General features: G+C 39.9%; 1 protein-coding gene across 1 annotated transcript in view; it reads left to right on the top strand.

Moving 5' to 3' along the window:
• Window positions 1-16,623, top strand: part of CLVS1 (clavesin 1) — a 167,409-nt gene that overhangs the window by 28,394 nt on the left and 122,392 nt on the right.

Here is a 16,623-nt window from a genome sequence, read left to right as displayed (position 1 = left end):
GAACATCTCTGCATATAAATATTTCTCCAGATCTTTGTTTTTCCCCGCTTAGGATAAATTCAAGAAGTTGAATTAATGAGCAATGAAAACTTTTACGGCTCTTGGTACATATAGTTCAATTGCTTTCCAGATGGTTGTTTTGGTCTCTATTCCCATCAATCTACAGGAGCACCCACCTCCCCTTCTCACAGTGCAATGTGTTACTACCATACTCCCATTGAGCAATGCTTTCTGTTGGTCTCATCGGCTTTATTTTTTCCTGCTTTTCTTCACTTACACACTTTGGATTTTTAAGCTATTTATTTCTATTATTTTACATGTTATTCTCCAAATTTTAATATGGATGCTTTACTAGGGGGTTTTCCTTAAGAGTCCAAAGTCGATGTCTCTGCTCTCAAGCAGGACAAGGAAGGAAAGAGTGCTTTAACTTCTCTCTGAACATACCCATCTTCAAAATCACTCTGTCAAATACGCACTGATAGCGATCTTTATAGGGATTGCACTGGATCTGTATATTGCTTTGGGTAGTACGAACATTTTAACAATATTAATTACTCTAATCCATGAACACAGAATATCTTTTCATTTATTTGTGTCTTCAATTTCTTTCATCAGTATTTTATAGTTTTCAAAGTATACCAAACTTTCATCTTTCTGGTGCTATTTTAAATGGGATTGTTTTCTTAATTTCTCTTTCTGATAGTTTGATGTTAGCATATAGAAATGAAACTGGTATTTTTGTGTATGGATTTAGTATCGTGTAAATTTACTGAATTTATTAGTTCTAACAGTCTTCTGGATTCTTTAGCATATATAATATCATACCGCCTGCAAAGACCCTGCCCCCTCTCCATGGATTTAGATGAAAGCCCCATTCTATGTCATGCTCAATGACAGGCAGGTAGAATTTTCTGTATTCCTGTTACAATGAGGATCTCCCCACTTTCCAGCTCCTCCCTTTATGTGGGGAAACAGTTCTAGTTTTAGTCCCAAGGCCCTGGCTTCCATCTCATTGCCATAGAAACATTAAAACTCTAGCCCCTGAAAGACAGATCTGGTGCAGTTGCTTTATAAAGCTTCCAATCCCTCATCTCTTTGATGGTCTTGCTTCATTTTTGAGTCCTGGAGTTTTCCCTTTCTTACTTTTGACTTCAGCTATGAATGAACATTTTGAAATTGTATTTATCCTGCATTTCTATTTGACTGGGGAAAGGTTGCTGTTTCCTGCCTCCAGCCTATTCTACCATCTCAAACAGAATTTCTAATATATAAATATTTGTATATTTGCTTTATATTTATTCACTTTAAGGTTTTCATTTTCTTATATCTCAAGCACATAATCACGTATTTCAAAATGCTGATATGTTCTTTATTTTTATCAACAACTTTTATATCTTTATTTTTGCCCAGAGATTCTGTCCTAAATTGATAGCAGTGTGTCAAATGCTTCCAATATCAATCTCTCAATAGACTTGCATTTTATAAGTACTATATTATTCATTTTATCTTTAGCATTGATTATAGATGTTATCTCTACAAATAATACTCTTTTTCTTTTTAGTTATTTTGACATATCAGGTACTAAAATGCTGCCTCTATAGTTCCTTTAGAGTTATCTGCTCTGCATTTGACCACCTTAATCGTTTTAAGCTTTTCTGTGTTATTTTCTTTTAGATGGGTTTCTTATAAGTCATAATGGTTATAGATGGTGTTTAATGATTTTTATTTTTGCTATTTACTTATATGCATTTTTTGTCTGTTCATTTTTGCCATATACATTTGTATTTATTTGCTCTTTCTGGCAATACTTTAAGAGATAAGCTTTGTGTTTTTAATTTTAATAATTATTAACATAGATTTTTCAAAGACAATATTATACCTATACTAAATTAACTCATAGTAAAAAATAAATTAGTAATTTTGAAAATCATCTCTTGTACAAGGTAAGAAACATAATAGTGTTTCTTTTTATATCCCACCATTCTAATTCTAGATTTTCTTCTTAACTCTGTGGTTATGGATGTCATCATTTGCTTTCCATTACCTTGGAACTAAAAGTAGTCATTTAATTCACTTAAAATTACGTTTTCGTAGTCAGTTTCATAACCACTTAAAACAAACATTCAAATTCATCTTTGCATCTTACTCATTTTTCTGCTCAAGACCTGTCCTTTTACCAAGAATTCTCTATTCTGGACTTATCTGGGTATGTGCTTCACTGCCTTGACACAGATGTTCCCATGTTTATTTGGGAAGAGGTCCTGATGGCTGAGTTCTGCGTGCCGGAACAGACGCCATGCTTTTGTTGTTTTCAACACGAGCAAGGGCTTGACAGGGTGCATGCAGGCTCAGAGGCTCGGCCTCCAGGTTCTGAAGTGGCTTGCTAGCTTGCTTTCTGGCACCATGACCTGCTGCGTAGTCTTAGAACGACCTAATAATTTTGTTGTGGATTTTTTTCTGGGTGCCTTGAATTTTTTCTTCTGAATTTTTATAAAAGCTTTCATAGTTTTCCTCTTTTCTCCTTTCAGATGCTGAAAAATTCCTTCTTGTTATGCTTAGGAGTGGTTGTGATCCTGACATTTCATTTTCTTGGAACGTAATATACACTCTAAATTTTCTAACTAGAGTACTTCTTTGTGTGAGGGAATATTTCCTATGTTGCTGTATTTCCTACACACTCTCTTGTTGTTTCTTGCCAAGTAATAGTGTTGTGCATGTCCATGCAATTCCTCTTACCTGAGGGACCCTCTTCACATCAGCTCTTGAAAGTTCCATGGATGCAATACTCTTTGGGATTTCTTTTGAAACTAAGAAATGAAAAATTTTGATTTTTTTGTCATGTTTCTGGCAAAAAACCCCCCTAGAGATAAGAATAGTGGTGCTTTGCTGGTTCTGCCTGGGTTCATTGGCTGCACTCAGCTGTAGGGTCAGCTGTATTCCAGCTCAGTTCAATAGCTGGAGAGCTAGACCTTTATCTCCAAGTAGTCTTTTTTTTAATTCTCACCCAAGGACATTTTTCCATTTTTAGAGAGAGAAGAAGGTAGAGAGAAACATCAGTCAGTTGCTTCCTACATGCATCCTGACTGGGGATTGAACCTGCAACCCAGTTAAGTTCCCTGACTGGGAACTGAACCCACAACCTTTAGATTATGGGATGATGTTCCAACCAACCAAGCCACACTGTCCAGGGCTCCAAGTAGTCATCGGCTTCTATTCAGTACGGTGTTCACAGGGTTCTAAGAGACAAAGGACAAAAAGTTGCAAGGTCTCTTGAAGTCTGGACTCTGGAAGTCATATGTTACTTATTCATATTCTAATTGTCAAAGTAACTCATCTGACCAACCTGGTTTGAAGGGGTACAGAAAGAGACTCTCTGGATGAGGGATGCAGCGTGGTCACATTACAAAGGGAGATGTCTTCTAAAATGGTAAGAATTTGTTACCACTAAACAATGAACTACAGAAGCCAGGTCCTGTTCTTTTTTTCTTGTTAATTTTTTAAAGTATATTTTATTGATTATGCTATTTTATTGTCCCATTTTTTATCTCCCCTTTATCCCCCTCTGCCCTGCACCCACTCTCCCTCCAGCATTTTCCCTCCCTTAGTTCATGTGCATGGGTCATACATGTAAGTTCTTTGGCTTCTCCATTTCCTATACTATTCTTAACCTCCCCCTGTCTATTTTGTACCTACCATTTATGCTTCTTATTCACTGTACCTTTTTCCACTGTCATCCCCCCACCTCCTCCCCACTGGTTACCCTCCATATGATCTCCATTTCTGTGATTCTGTTCATGTTCTAGTTGTTTGCTTAGTTTGTTTCTGTTTCCTTTTTTAGGTTCAGTTGTTGATAGTTGCAAGTCTGTCATCATTTTACCATTCATAGTTTTGATCTTTTTCTTAGATAAGTCCCTTTAACATTTAATATAATAAAGTCTTGGTCAGGATGAACTCCTTTAACCTGACCTTATCTAGGAAGCATTCTATCTGCCCTTCCATTCTAAATGATATCTTTCTCTGATAGAGTAATCTAGGTTGTAGGTCCTTGCTTTTCATAACTTTGAATATTTCTTTCCAGCCCCTTCTTGCTTGTAAGGTTTCTTTGGAGAAATCAGCTGATAGACTTATGGGAACTCCCTTGTAGGTAACTGTCTCCTTTCCTCTTGCTGCTTTTAAGATTCTCTCCTTATCTTTAATCTTGGATAACTTAATTATGTTGTGTCTTGGTGTGTATCTCCTTGGGTCCAACTTCTTCAGGACTCTTTGAGCTCCCTGGACTTGCATGTCTAGTTCCTTTGCCAGATTTGGAAAGTTTTTCTTCATTTTTTATTCAAATAAGTCTTCAATTTCTTGCACTTCTTCTTTTCCTTCTGGCAACCCTATGATTCAGAAGTTGGAATGTTTAAAGTTGTCCCAGAGGTTCCTAAGCCTCTCCTCATTTTTTTGAATTCTTGTTTCTTCATTCTTTTCTGGTTGAATGTTTATTTCTTCCTTCTGCTCCAAATTATTGATTTGAGTCCCAGTTTCCTACCCTTCACCGTTGGTTCCTGTACATTTTGCCTTATTTCACTTTGCATAGCCTTCCCTTCTTCCTCCATTTTGTGACCATACTCAATTATATCTGTGAGCATCCTGATTACCAGTGTTTTGAACTCTGCATCTGATAGGTTGGCTATCTCCTCGTTGCTTAGTTTTTTTCTGGAGTTTTGATCTGCTCTTTCATTTGGGCCATATTTCTTTGTCTTGGTGCACCTGTTACATTGTAAGGGGAGGAGCCTTTGGCATTTGACAGGGCAGGGCAACCCACTTCTCTGCATTGTGGTGCTGTCTGTGGGGGAGGGGTCAGAGAGCGAACAATGCTGCTTGTTTGGCTCTCACCCACTTTCAGTCACTTCTCTCACTTCCCACAAGCAGATTGTGCCCTTTTAAGTGCTGATTCCCAGGTGGGTGGGCTTGTGTATGTTCTAGGACCCTGTGGTCCCCTCCAATGGACTCTCCTGTGAGACTGGGAGTTTCTTCAACTATCGCAACTCCCACAGATTTTTACATCCAGAGGTTTTGAGGCTTTAGTTTCCCACGCTGGAATCCTGGGTTTCATGGTCTGTCTCCCTCCCCAATTGTTCCTTCTGGCTTATCTGAACTTGAATGTGGGACATCCCAGTCTGCCAGCCTCTGTCTTTCCACGCATCCTCGCTGCCCCAGGTTCCCATCTCCACCTCTTCTACCAGCCTGGATGAATGTTTCTTTAACTCCCTGGTTGTCGGGCTTCCATACTGTTCAATTTTCTGGCAGTTCTGGCTTGTTTTTTGTTTTTAAATTGATTGTTATCCTTCTTTTGGGTTGTGCAAGGAAGCAAAGTGTATCTACCTACGCCTCCATCTTGGCCAGAAGCCCTCCTGTTCATTTTTGTATTCCTTATAGCACTAAGCAGATCTAACATAAACAAGTGTCTTACAGATATTTTGTTGAAGTGAAAGAGGAACTGAGATCAGTAATTCCAAATCTTATGTTCTATTTAAAATAGACTTGGCATTCAGATACTTTCAAAGGCATTTTGTCCTTATGATTTAGGAGGATTTCATTCCACACAGTAAATGTAGCCAGAAAAAAAGTGCTGATTTTTATCTTTTAATACTTGAAAACCCTACAAACATGGTTCAGTTCAGGTAAAGGATTTTCGATTTGACAACTCTCATGAATACAATATTCAGGATATTGTTCAAAGTGAGCCAAAGTAGATCTCTTTATATTGGAGGCAAAGAAAACTTCACACACATGAATCCATCTCTTCATATATGTCTGTGTAAACGAGACTATTAGATACAGAGAGCATGAGAGAATTCCAAATGAGCGTTTTAAGGAAGAAAGTACTTCCTTAATGCTTTCCCCTCCTTTTTTAAAAACTAAAAATGGAAAGGAAAACATTGTTTCTATATACTGCAATAAATTTCATCTTGCAATACTCTTAGTGACTTTACTTCCCAGCAACTTAAAATATAGTCAATGTTGAGTATAAATATGTATAGATAGCAGCACAATGCTCTTATTGTCCTGAAAATGCCCGATAGTTTAAGATCCAGAATCCTATTTTACATTTCCACTTCTTAATGGATAGAACAGTGAACAGAAATTTTCCAAGCACTTCTGGAATTATTTGTAATGTAAATATTTTCTCTCTTCAATAGGCTCTTTTAAACTCAAGGACCATAGATCATCTACTTTCTGCTATCTAGCCTAGAACATTACATTTAGTTGGCCCTCAATATGGAAGCTGATTTAAATCAAATTAAGTCTCTAGTTTCACTTCTAACAATGACTTCCAAGTTTCAACTTTTCTGTACAGTTTTATTACTACATACACATTGGAAATAAATATTCTTCAAATACTTTTGAAGGCAATTTTCTCTTGATCACTTAAAAGGGTGTCACAACAGAGTAGGGTCACTGAGCCTATACCTAGGTGACCTTGCTCCTGTGTCAGGATGGGATTCCCCCCAACCATCAGCATTTAGAACTACTTAAATTAATATTGTGGGATTCTCCTCCTCTAAGCATTCACTGTACCATATCTGTCTTGATCAATCTAAACAGATTCAATAGTATCATCATGTGTCTGCCACCATGAGAATGGAAAAAAAGTCCTTCTCTTCAAGATACGTGTAGTTTAATTGAAAAAAGAATATTTACATATATAGTAATAACCTTAGTAATTCTAATAGCAGTTACCATGTCTTGCACACCTACTCTTTGACAAGAACTTTACATTCATAGTCTCCATTCTTCTAGGAACATTGCAAATTAGACTATTATTATGTCCAATTTGCAGGTAAGGAAACAGACTCAAGGAGTTTTGTGAACTTGCCTGATGCCATAACTATAGTGAGTAGGGACAGCAGGAATTCTGACTCAAATTAAATGTCAAAGGCAATGTTCTTTCTGGGCTGCCTTCCAACCTAGGGAAACTGGATCTAGGACACATGGCAGAAAATCCTGAAAATGCCCAAAATGGGGGTGTGGAGCCCCAGCTAACAGTGACGAGGAGAGAGAAATCATTGTTGTCCTTCCTAAAAGGGCATGTTTTGTGGCTTAGGTGGAGATTGAACTGGAATTGGAAGGTGGGGGTTGACTTGGACACACAGGAGGGGCGGAATTAACAGGTCAAGTTAAAGCTGGGTCAAGGTGGCATGTTGCCTTGTCAACTTGCCTGCTATCCCCTTCTATTTCATCCTGGTCAAACTTATTCTTTCATGTCACCTCCCCTTATCTCCACCCAAGAATTTTTTCTCCCTCCATTCAATCCATTAGTCCATAAAACCTCCTTCAGACTACAAATTCCCTGAAACCTCAGGAGACCTCCAGCATGGGTGTTCATTTCTAATCTGCCTTAGATGGATTTCTGTGTGCCTCTAATTTGTGTTTCATGTTTTCCCACTTATGATGGTTGTGTCTCAGCAGGAGGTGAGTCTCCTGGAAACAAAGATTTGTCATTTGTTGTTAATGCCCCTCCATCCTCACCCTGCACTCTATTTACACTGTGTTTTTGGCAAATGTTATCCATAGACTTACTCAGAGGCTTGTTGTGAGGAATAAATTAAGGCAATAAAAATAACAAATGACAATCCATGAAAGCTTTGCAGAATGGCGTGTCTAAAACAGAATGTTCGTGATTATGTCTGCAAGTTGGATTTGTGCATTCTTTTCCTTCTTATTTGTCTTTACTTTTATTCTAAAATTTTTTGTCTCTCTCGTGACAATTTTATTTTCTCTCCATTTTCTCATTCATTTTCTTCCAAGTATTTTCCTCTAGTGATTTCCTTTCTTTTAATTTAATTTTTATTTTATCAAGGTAATAATGTAAACAGTTTCAAAAGTTAAATAATGAAAGCCTTTGAATAGTAGGCAGCATCTGCCTGTCTCTCCAATCTTTCTTAACTCCTTGCTCAGAGACAAATGATTTCAAACATTTTAACTGTACCTACTGGTACTTATTTACATATTTTCAATTGGCATGCATATACAGCTATTGTTGATTATTTTACTTTTAATAACTATTCAGTAATCCCTATTATGAAAGCTTAATCCCACCTTACACATAAATTTACCTTTTCTCCAAATTCTCAAAATAGTTAAGACCTAATTTGGGGGCAAAATAAATATTTAATGTTTATAGTATTATAACAATGTAAATAGTATTCACAGCTGAACTATATTTAAAAACCGATTATACTTTAAATGTTTTTTAACAGTAACAAACTATGATGACATTTCCTTCCTTATATGACATTTTGCTATCCCTTAAGTTAGTAATTGCTTGTTATAAGAATTTACTGGATGTTCTATGCATCCATTACTGTCCTTAAACCCAGGCACCAAGGGTCCTTTGCCCTTGGCCATGAGTTCTAGAGTCTAGCTTTCCTGCATCCTCACCCTCCATGTGAAGGGATCCATAGAGGCCAAGGGGGACTGGGTCATGCCTACCTGGAGCCTGTGTCACTCTGCCCTTTTAGGCTTTGCTTTTGAAACTCTGGACTCCAGAATTGCCTGCTCATATGGTCCCACATCCCCTTTCAGGTCCCTTTTTTTGCCAAGGAAGATTGTGCTACCGTGTGCACACTGTGACGCTGAGGACTGACCAAGGAGTAGGTGTTGCACTTGTGTCCACAGGCTTGTGCAAGGAAACTTTGGATTAATTATGGATTAGAAACCTTGAGCTTCAAAACTAACAAATGCAACAACAGCTTAAAATTCTTACCAAGTGCTTATTCTGTAAGAGTAAATATGTTGTCAAAGAAAAAACAAATCTTAGACTTAGTAAAAAGAGACTTTATTCAAGATTATTGCAAGGGAAATAAATAATTTTTAATAATTCAATATTTACATAAGTTTGAGTTACTTATGTTACTTATGTCAAATTGCAAATGCTGAAGGCAGTAAAAAAAAAAAGACTAACACTCATTACTGGAAAGATATTAAGTGATTTGCTTTTTTTTTCTTTTTAAACAAATTTGTCAGGAAAAAAAAATCCTGGATCACAGTCTGCACCATGCAGTCTCCCTGTCCTGGTTGCAGGCAGCCACAGGAGCCTGTTACAGGAGGAGCTGGGATGCATAGCTCTGCAGAAGTAACTCCTGCTCACAGATGATGTGTGCTATGAAAATATCTTGGTTCCCTTGAGTTCAGCTATTGAATTAGGGAGAGGAGGACTGTTAGAATAGAAAGAACACTCTGAACATGAGCTCTGCAAGTGTCTGAGGGGTAGGCAAAATGAATCTTCTTTCATACAGAGGAGTAAACAAGGCTAGAAAGAACAGCGTGTGGGAAGTAGGATGAAAGGTGTCAGGATCCTTAGATCAGAGAATGTTTTACCCTGAAACCATGTGAAGATGAACCCCCATCCAGGGTCAAGGGGAAGGAGAGATTCTTGACCAAATGTGCTTAACAAGCATTTTGCAACGATAAATCCTCAGTAAGTCATAAAGAATGGGAAGTTGGAGGGTCCATGTCTGGCTTTGTCACAGGGGAACAAAGGAGGGTCGTCTGTAGGAGTCTTACCTAAGTCATTTGGGAAGGGTGGTTTTTGCAGTCAGCCCTGTTTCCTGGAACACAAAGGAAAGGAGATTTCTTAACCTTGGCTGTTTTCTAGGATCACGGGAATCAGGTAATTTCAGTATGGTCAATATGAATCAGCAAGATGGCTATCCTTGAAAAACTAAGCGGCTAATGAGGATAATAACCAAGTAAAGTATTTCACTACCTTGTAGTAAGTGCTGTGATAAAGAAGTATGCAGGTTGCCATGGCAGTGCAGAGGAGAGGCACCTCGTGTGGGGGAGGGGCGGGCAGCAACAGCTGTGCTGAGTCTGAAGGGATGACCAGGATCCATCCAGAGGAACACAGCATTAGCTCTGAAACAGGAAATATCAGCCCTGAGGTCACAAAGGCAAATGTGCTTTTTCTGGTAAACTATGCAGAAAAGCTTATGCTCAAGTGGATCAGGGAAAAATAGTCTATTCTGGCTGAAGAGAGACTTTTCTCGTCCTTAGGGCTGTTACTACCAATTTTCTCCTACCAATAGAGTAGGAGTCTATTTGTAAATATGTGGTAAAAACCTAGGTAATATATATGATTTATCTAGGGTTTATTTTCCAATTTAAGGCTTTTGTTGTCTCTCAGCATCAAATTGCATATTCTAAAAGGTGTCAGACTCTTACTTTACCCTTTCTGGGACACAGGCTGCAGCCAGAGAACATTTCTTCTTTTGCACTCTAAACACAGAGCAGGGCATCAGAGAGCCGAGCAAGAGGCAGGATGTCAGGCCTTGCCTGGGCGTGGCATTTCTTTCTGAATGGTTTGTGGGAGGGAAACCTATTTATGTGTCAGAACTTAACCCACAAGCCCACCAAATATGGTGCATGAGGGTCTCTTTTGAAGGGTTGGGGTTGGAGGTCAGGGTCAAGGCACAGATGGACACTATTGGAGAGAGGAGGCACCATCTCTCTGAGTAGAATTCAGAGAAGAAAACGAGAAGGTGATATGGGCTTCTGCATGCCTGCTGGACTCTCTTTCCTGTTCTAAGTTGCCCAGAGATGCCCTCTGCGGTAACTATGACATCACTCCAAATTTCCATATGTAAAGTTTCACCATACATCCGTCTTTGAGAATTTTCAATTGGAGACTCATATTCTTCTCCATGAGTGATAAAGTTCTTTCTGTTATGAATTTATCTTCGCACCTTCTAACATGCTATAGCACTTTAACAAGAGGGAAACAGATGTGTTTTTCTCAAATGCGAAGTGTAGGAGAACACAACACATCCTACGTGTAGAGGCACTGCCAGTCTCCAAGCGTTGCACTGGCTTCAAGTTCGGCATTGTGCCTTTTTCCACAGGAAGGGCCCCACCAATGGATCTGCCCAGTTCCCCGGGCCAGTGTCGTGGAGGTGAGCGTAGCTCTCACCTGTCACACTGATCTCTGTGGGAGGACAGAGGCGAGTAAAGGAAGAAGTGAGCAAGGCAGAAAGAGGAGACTTTAGAGAGTTAAAAATTAATACTAATACTACTAATAATAATTCAGCACATTGAGAAAGTAAAGGAGCCAAATGTCTTAAAAATCAATAGAGTAGTCTAGAAAAAGGTGGGAAATAGGAAGGCAGATTTAAAAAGCTCATGAACATGAAGATTCATAAAGGTTGAGAAAGGTAGGTAATGCAAAATGCAATCCTCTGAGGAAGGGTTAAAAATGGATCTACCTGTAATACAGGAAAAAGGAAAGAGCACATTGGGAAGCACCAGGTGAAGTCTGTATTGGCCTTTGTCAGTGGTTCAGTGTTCCGGCACAGAAGTCACATGGCTCGGGCAGCTCCTGTTTCTCCGACTGTGAGATCAGTTAGGGATTTCATGTGATGCTCGACTCTGGTAGGTACCTAACAAAGGTGATCATCTACTCTATTTCACACCATCCCGATGTCCATATTCACTACAAGACTAACAAACCAAGGGGTCAGATCTGGTGGTTTGTATTCCTTGTCTACTCCATTCTTTTCTAGCCCAAAGGTAGTGAACTCTTTTTATAGCAGGTTTGGCTCTACCTATGTTCTGGGGGCAGCCCCGAGCAAGTCTGCTCTTATTTCAGGCATGTCGTGCCACAGAGGTTGATGTATGCAAAAATTTCCCCTTCTGGTTGGGTCTTTGTCTTCCCTGGAACCCACCAGGTTTGCTGCATACTCCTAGTTCTCATTTCCCAACAATTGCCCTTCTGTTTTTGGAGCTCAGATTCCAGTTGGGGTTGTCATCCTGCACAGCCCTGGACAGTTCCTCTCCCCCTGACTCACACAGATGCTAGATGGTCTGCTGCAAATGAACTGCTGCCTCAGTGCTCCCTGACATCGCAAACACACAACCCAAACGCCTGTCCCCTTGTAGAGTTCTGCTGCTGGGTCCTGCCTTCCAGATGGCCCTGTCTGATCTGACCAGTTTTGATGCCGTGATCTGTCATTTGGGCCCATGCGTAAGTGTCTTTACATACAGCCATTGATCTGCAAAATGGTCGTGTGAGGTAGGCTGTGGTAGTCTTTCTTTTCAAGATGAGGGAATGAACCAAAGACCAGAATGGTTACACACTTCCCCTGCGATCATATAGCTGAGAAGTGGCAGGGATGGGATCCAGATCCTGGTTTGGGTGAATCGGGAGCTGATTTGTTCTACCATCTCGTATAGACAACTAGAGAATATCTGTTGTAAATCCCTTATATTTTTATTCTCACCTGAGGACAAACTTACTGAATTTTGAGGGGGAAGGAGAGAGTGAAGATGCAAAACATCTATGTGAGAAAGAAACATCCATCGATTGCCTCTTGTTTGTGTCCTGGCCAGGGATTGAACCCTCAACCTAGACATGTATCCTGACCGGGAATCAAACACATGACCTTTTGGTTTATGGGGTGATGCTCCAACCAACTGAGCCACACCAGCCAGGGCTAAAGCCTTTATTTTAAAGATGACAATAAGGAAAGCAAAGATTGCAGAAAATGATTTCCCTAAGATTATTTGCCTAAGAAATTGATTTGCCATGTAACAAGTGGTTACTGGCAAACTTGACTTTTAAAAAGATCTCCTCACTCCCAGACAAGTAACCTGCAGCAGAAGACCTTGAGACCTGGCACAGTAAGATAGAGCAATTTCAATGATTTTCGTTCTTTCTGTATTTCCTCAGGAAAAAGTCAGGCACTTAGCATGACACACGGCGCCCAGCGCAGCCCATGTTTTCTCACTTCACATTGCCTCTCTGCAATGCCCCTATTTCTGCAAATATTTCAATCCGATTGAATGTTACAGGTTAGGGCAATTTTTAAAAAAACTCTATACTTCTTTAATTCTCAATGGGGAAATGGAAAAAAAAGAAGACTATTTTTTTTTTTTCACCAAGCATTTACCATTCCAAATACTGTAATAGATCTTTCGGTAGACCAGTGGTTCTCAGACTTGCAGATACATCAGAATCAGCTGGAAGGCTTGCTGGGGCCCACCCCGCAGAGTTCCTGGCCTGGGTGGGAGTCTGAGAATTTGCATTTCTAATATATTCCCAGGTGATGCTGATGCTGCTGGTCCAAAGACCACACTTTCCAAATCACTAATACTTATCATAGACATACTTATCTTAATTCCTTCAATGGACCCAGAAGGATGCTGTTATTCTATGCATTTTACAGAAGAGGATATTGTGAGTCAGAAATGTTAGATAAATTCCTAAATTACCCAGTTAAATAAGTTTGCAGTGTCCTAGCACAGAACTTTCTTGTTCCCAAACAATGTCTTTCCTCTTTCAGGAAGTAACTAGGTGTCCACTGATAGATGAATAGATAAAGAAGATGTGATACACACACACACAATGGAATATTACTCAGCCATAAAAAGAAGGAAATATTGGCATTTGCAACAACATGGGTGGACCTAGAGGATATTATGCTGTATGAAATAAGTCAGAAAGAGGCAAATACTGTATGATTTCACATGTATGTGGAATCTAACAACAAAACAAAATAGAAATACAAAGAACAAGCTGACGGTTGCCAAAGGAAGCGGGTGGGGAGATGGGAACAATAATCAAAATGATTCTCTAGAGCAAATTTCTGTAGGTGAAATATTTTCATCATGAAAAAAATAATGAACCCAGAGTGAGAACTTGGGTTCAAATGTGTGGTCAATAAAAAAATAAAAAGATTGAGTATGACAAAAGGCTGTGAGCAGTACAGTCAGACAAACAAAACAACACCCCAGAAACAGAGGGGAGATGTATGGGGAATGGGTGGAAAGAGGTGAAGGGGAATAAGAGGTGCAAACTCCCCATTATAAAATGAGTAAGTGACCAGATGCAATGTATAACACAGGGAACATGGTCATTAATAGTGCAATAACTCTGTTCAGTGACAGGTGGTTACCAGACTTATCATGGTGATCACATTATAACGTATAAAAATATCAAAACATTATGTTGTACACTCAAAACTCATATAATACTGTAAATCAACTGTACTTTAATTTTAAGAAACATATTACTTCACATGCAGCAGATTTTTCAAGGAGCAGGTGAATTGATGCCTCTTGTTACTGCTGTGGGAGCTGAGGTCCAGGCGTGGGAAACTCAAAAGGGGACCTCCGCTCTGATTTCACGCTTCCTCTGCCTGGCGAACACCCTGCCTGCTTGCTGGTGTGTTCAGACTCAGTGTCAAAACATAGAGGGAGGCAAGGTCTAATTTACAGCCAGCTCATCCTTCCCTCTTCTCCCAGGGGTTGGTGGAGAGCGGAAGTGTTTTGTTTGTGTATGTGTGTTTATTCTGAGAGGGCTGAGGATGCTTTGAAGATGGGGGAGGAGAGAGTGGTGGAGAGGCTCCCTGGAGCATGACTCTTAAAGACTGTCCTTGAAAAGTGGGGGACACAGCACCTACTGCTCCTTGTGACTCGGAGTGGCCAGCAGGAGCTGCTGTAACAGGCCATTTCTACCCTCCTCTCATGCTCTGTCAGTGGAAATGAGGGGACTGTGGTGACCCAGGTAAAATGTGCATCAAATCTCTTTCCCCCTTAGCAATCTGAGCACTTTGCATACTGAACACAACCAAATGGACAGAGCAGAAAGGCAGATGGCCTAAGCCTTGCCTCCAAGGCAGTAGGAATTTTGCTTAGGATTCAAGAGATCTTTGTATTCAAGCAATTAAGAATCAGGCTGACACCTGACCTCCCATGGGCATTTATCAGCCATCACAGTGAGGCACTGAAGTGGCCCAGCTCCAGCTGTGACCTGTGTCCTATGTCTCAGCAAGGTCACCTTGCCTCTTGTCTCTCACAGGGCATCAACTGAGCAGCCCAGCGCCCCAGGACATGATTGAAATGTAGCTCACCAAACTGAAGTTTGTCCTGTACCATAAGCAAACAGGTATTCAGAAGCATAAACCTCAGGCAAGCCAAACGAAGGTTAAAAAAAAAAAGCACTTCTAATTTCTAGCAGTGCTGGGTACATTTCTAGTTTGGGGGGGATTTCCATATTGTATTGTTGAAAGCAAACAGAAATTTTCTTTCTGAATAATTTTTTTAACTGATTCAACAATTTTAAAACTGTAGAGTAAGTTATTTTCAGGTTGGCTATTTTGGGAATGAGAAGACAATTTGTATTCCTGGATTTTGCTTTTTCATTTGTTTGTTTTGTATAGGCCATACTGGCAGCTGAGTGTTGTCGACATATGAAACATCTAAACCTGTAGAATATTTTTATGAGTTTATTTGAGCTAAACTGATGTGAGTTTCTGAGAAGCAAAATCTCAACTGATTGAGAAAATGCTCCAGAGAATGTCAGTTTTGCACCTTATTTTATACATTACAATAAAAGGAATAGGCATTGGGGATAGATTAGAGAGGGGGGAGAAAGCAAAGGGGGAAAAATCTCTGAGATTGGATGAAAAGCAAAATGAACAGACACATACTACTTTTACATTGGTGAGTATAGGAAGTTAACAATTAACACAATAAAAATAACAGGAGGGGTTCTGTGGTCTCCTGCTCTGCTGCAGTGATTGTGCCCTGAGGGGTCGGAAAAAGGGAAATTGCCCTATATCACAAAGGTACGTTACCCTAGACACAAAGAGACAATAGACAGGCTCAGTTAAGGTAAAGGCTGACCTTTGTCAAGGAAGCTACTGGCCTGGGACACAACTACCTGCCATGACTCGATTTTAGTTAGGGAGATTTAAAAAAATTATTTATTCTATTACAGTTGTCCCAATTTTTTTTCTTTTTGCCCTCCTGCATCAAGCCCACTCCTTCTCACTCACAGTCAATCCCCTCTCTGTTGTCCACGTCCAGGAGTCATTCACACAGGTTCTTTGACTTACCCTTCCTTCTTCCCCTTCCCCTTCCTTCCACCATCCTCCCACCCCTCCTCCCCTCCTGCAGCTATCAGTTGGTTCCATGTTTCCATGTCTCTGGTTCTATTTTTCTTGTTAGTTTATTTTGTTCATTAGATTCCAGTTATAAATGAGGTCATATGGTATTTGTCTTTAACTTCAGATCATCCTGCATGGTTACTTTGGTCTCTGAGTTTGTAAGGTCTCCATGCAGGCGGACCCTGAGCTTGTCAGGTTTAGCATGTGGCCCTCTTTTTGTCCACAGTGTAAACATCACAGGTAGGATATTAGCACTGAAGATAATGGCCTTTTGTTGAAAATATTGATAAAAAAGTATACTTTAAAAATGCACTGAAAAGAATAAATTATGCCTAGTAGGTAAAAAATAGAAAGTACTTTCTTTTCACCTTCTTGATTGCTTCAGGGTTTGTCATTCCTAGTCATCACAGTAGGATGAATTCTACTCCATGTGTTGTTAAATCCATCATTCCGTGTAGAGGGAACCAGGTCTGAGATTTTGCCGGGACTGAAATTGGATGGGAGCCTGAAGCTGTTAAAGATAATAGACCTGTGTTAAAACCACAAATGACTGGAGCGGCCCTCTCGCCTGCCACCCTACACTCATCATCTTCCATGGGCCATTTTCTACACACACAATGCATTCCCAGCTGGCTGTCCATTCTCTTTTGGGGCATTTGTGAATATGCCTGCCTCGAATCAGAGGCCTGGCTTC

The sequence above is a fragment of the Desmodus rotundus genome, chromosome 8 (assembly GCF_022682495.2).
Source record: "Desmodus rotundus isolate HL8 chromosome 8, HLdesRot8A.1, whole genome shotgun sequence".
Lineage (NCBI taxonomy): Eukaryota > Metazoa > Chordata > Mammalia > Chiroptera > Phyllostomidae > Desmodus > Desmodus rotundus.
The sequence above is the reverse complement of the archived record's forward strand: the minus strand, read 5'-3'. Positions and strand labels throughout refer to the sequence as shown.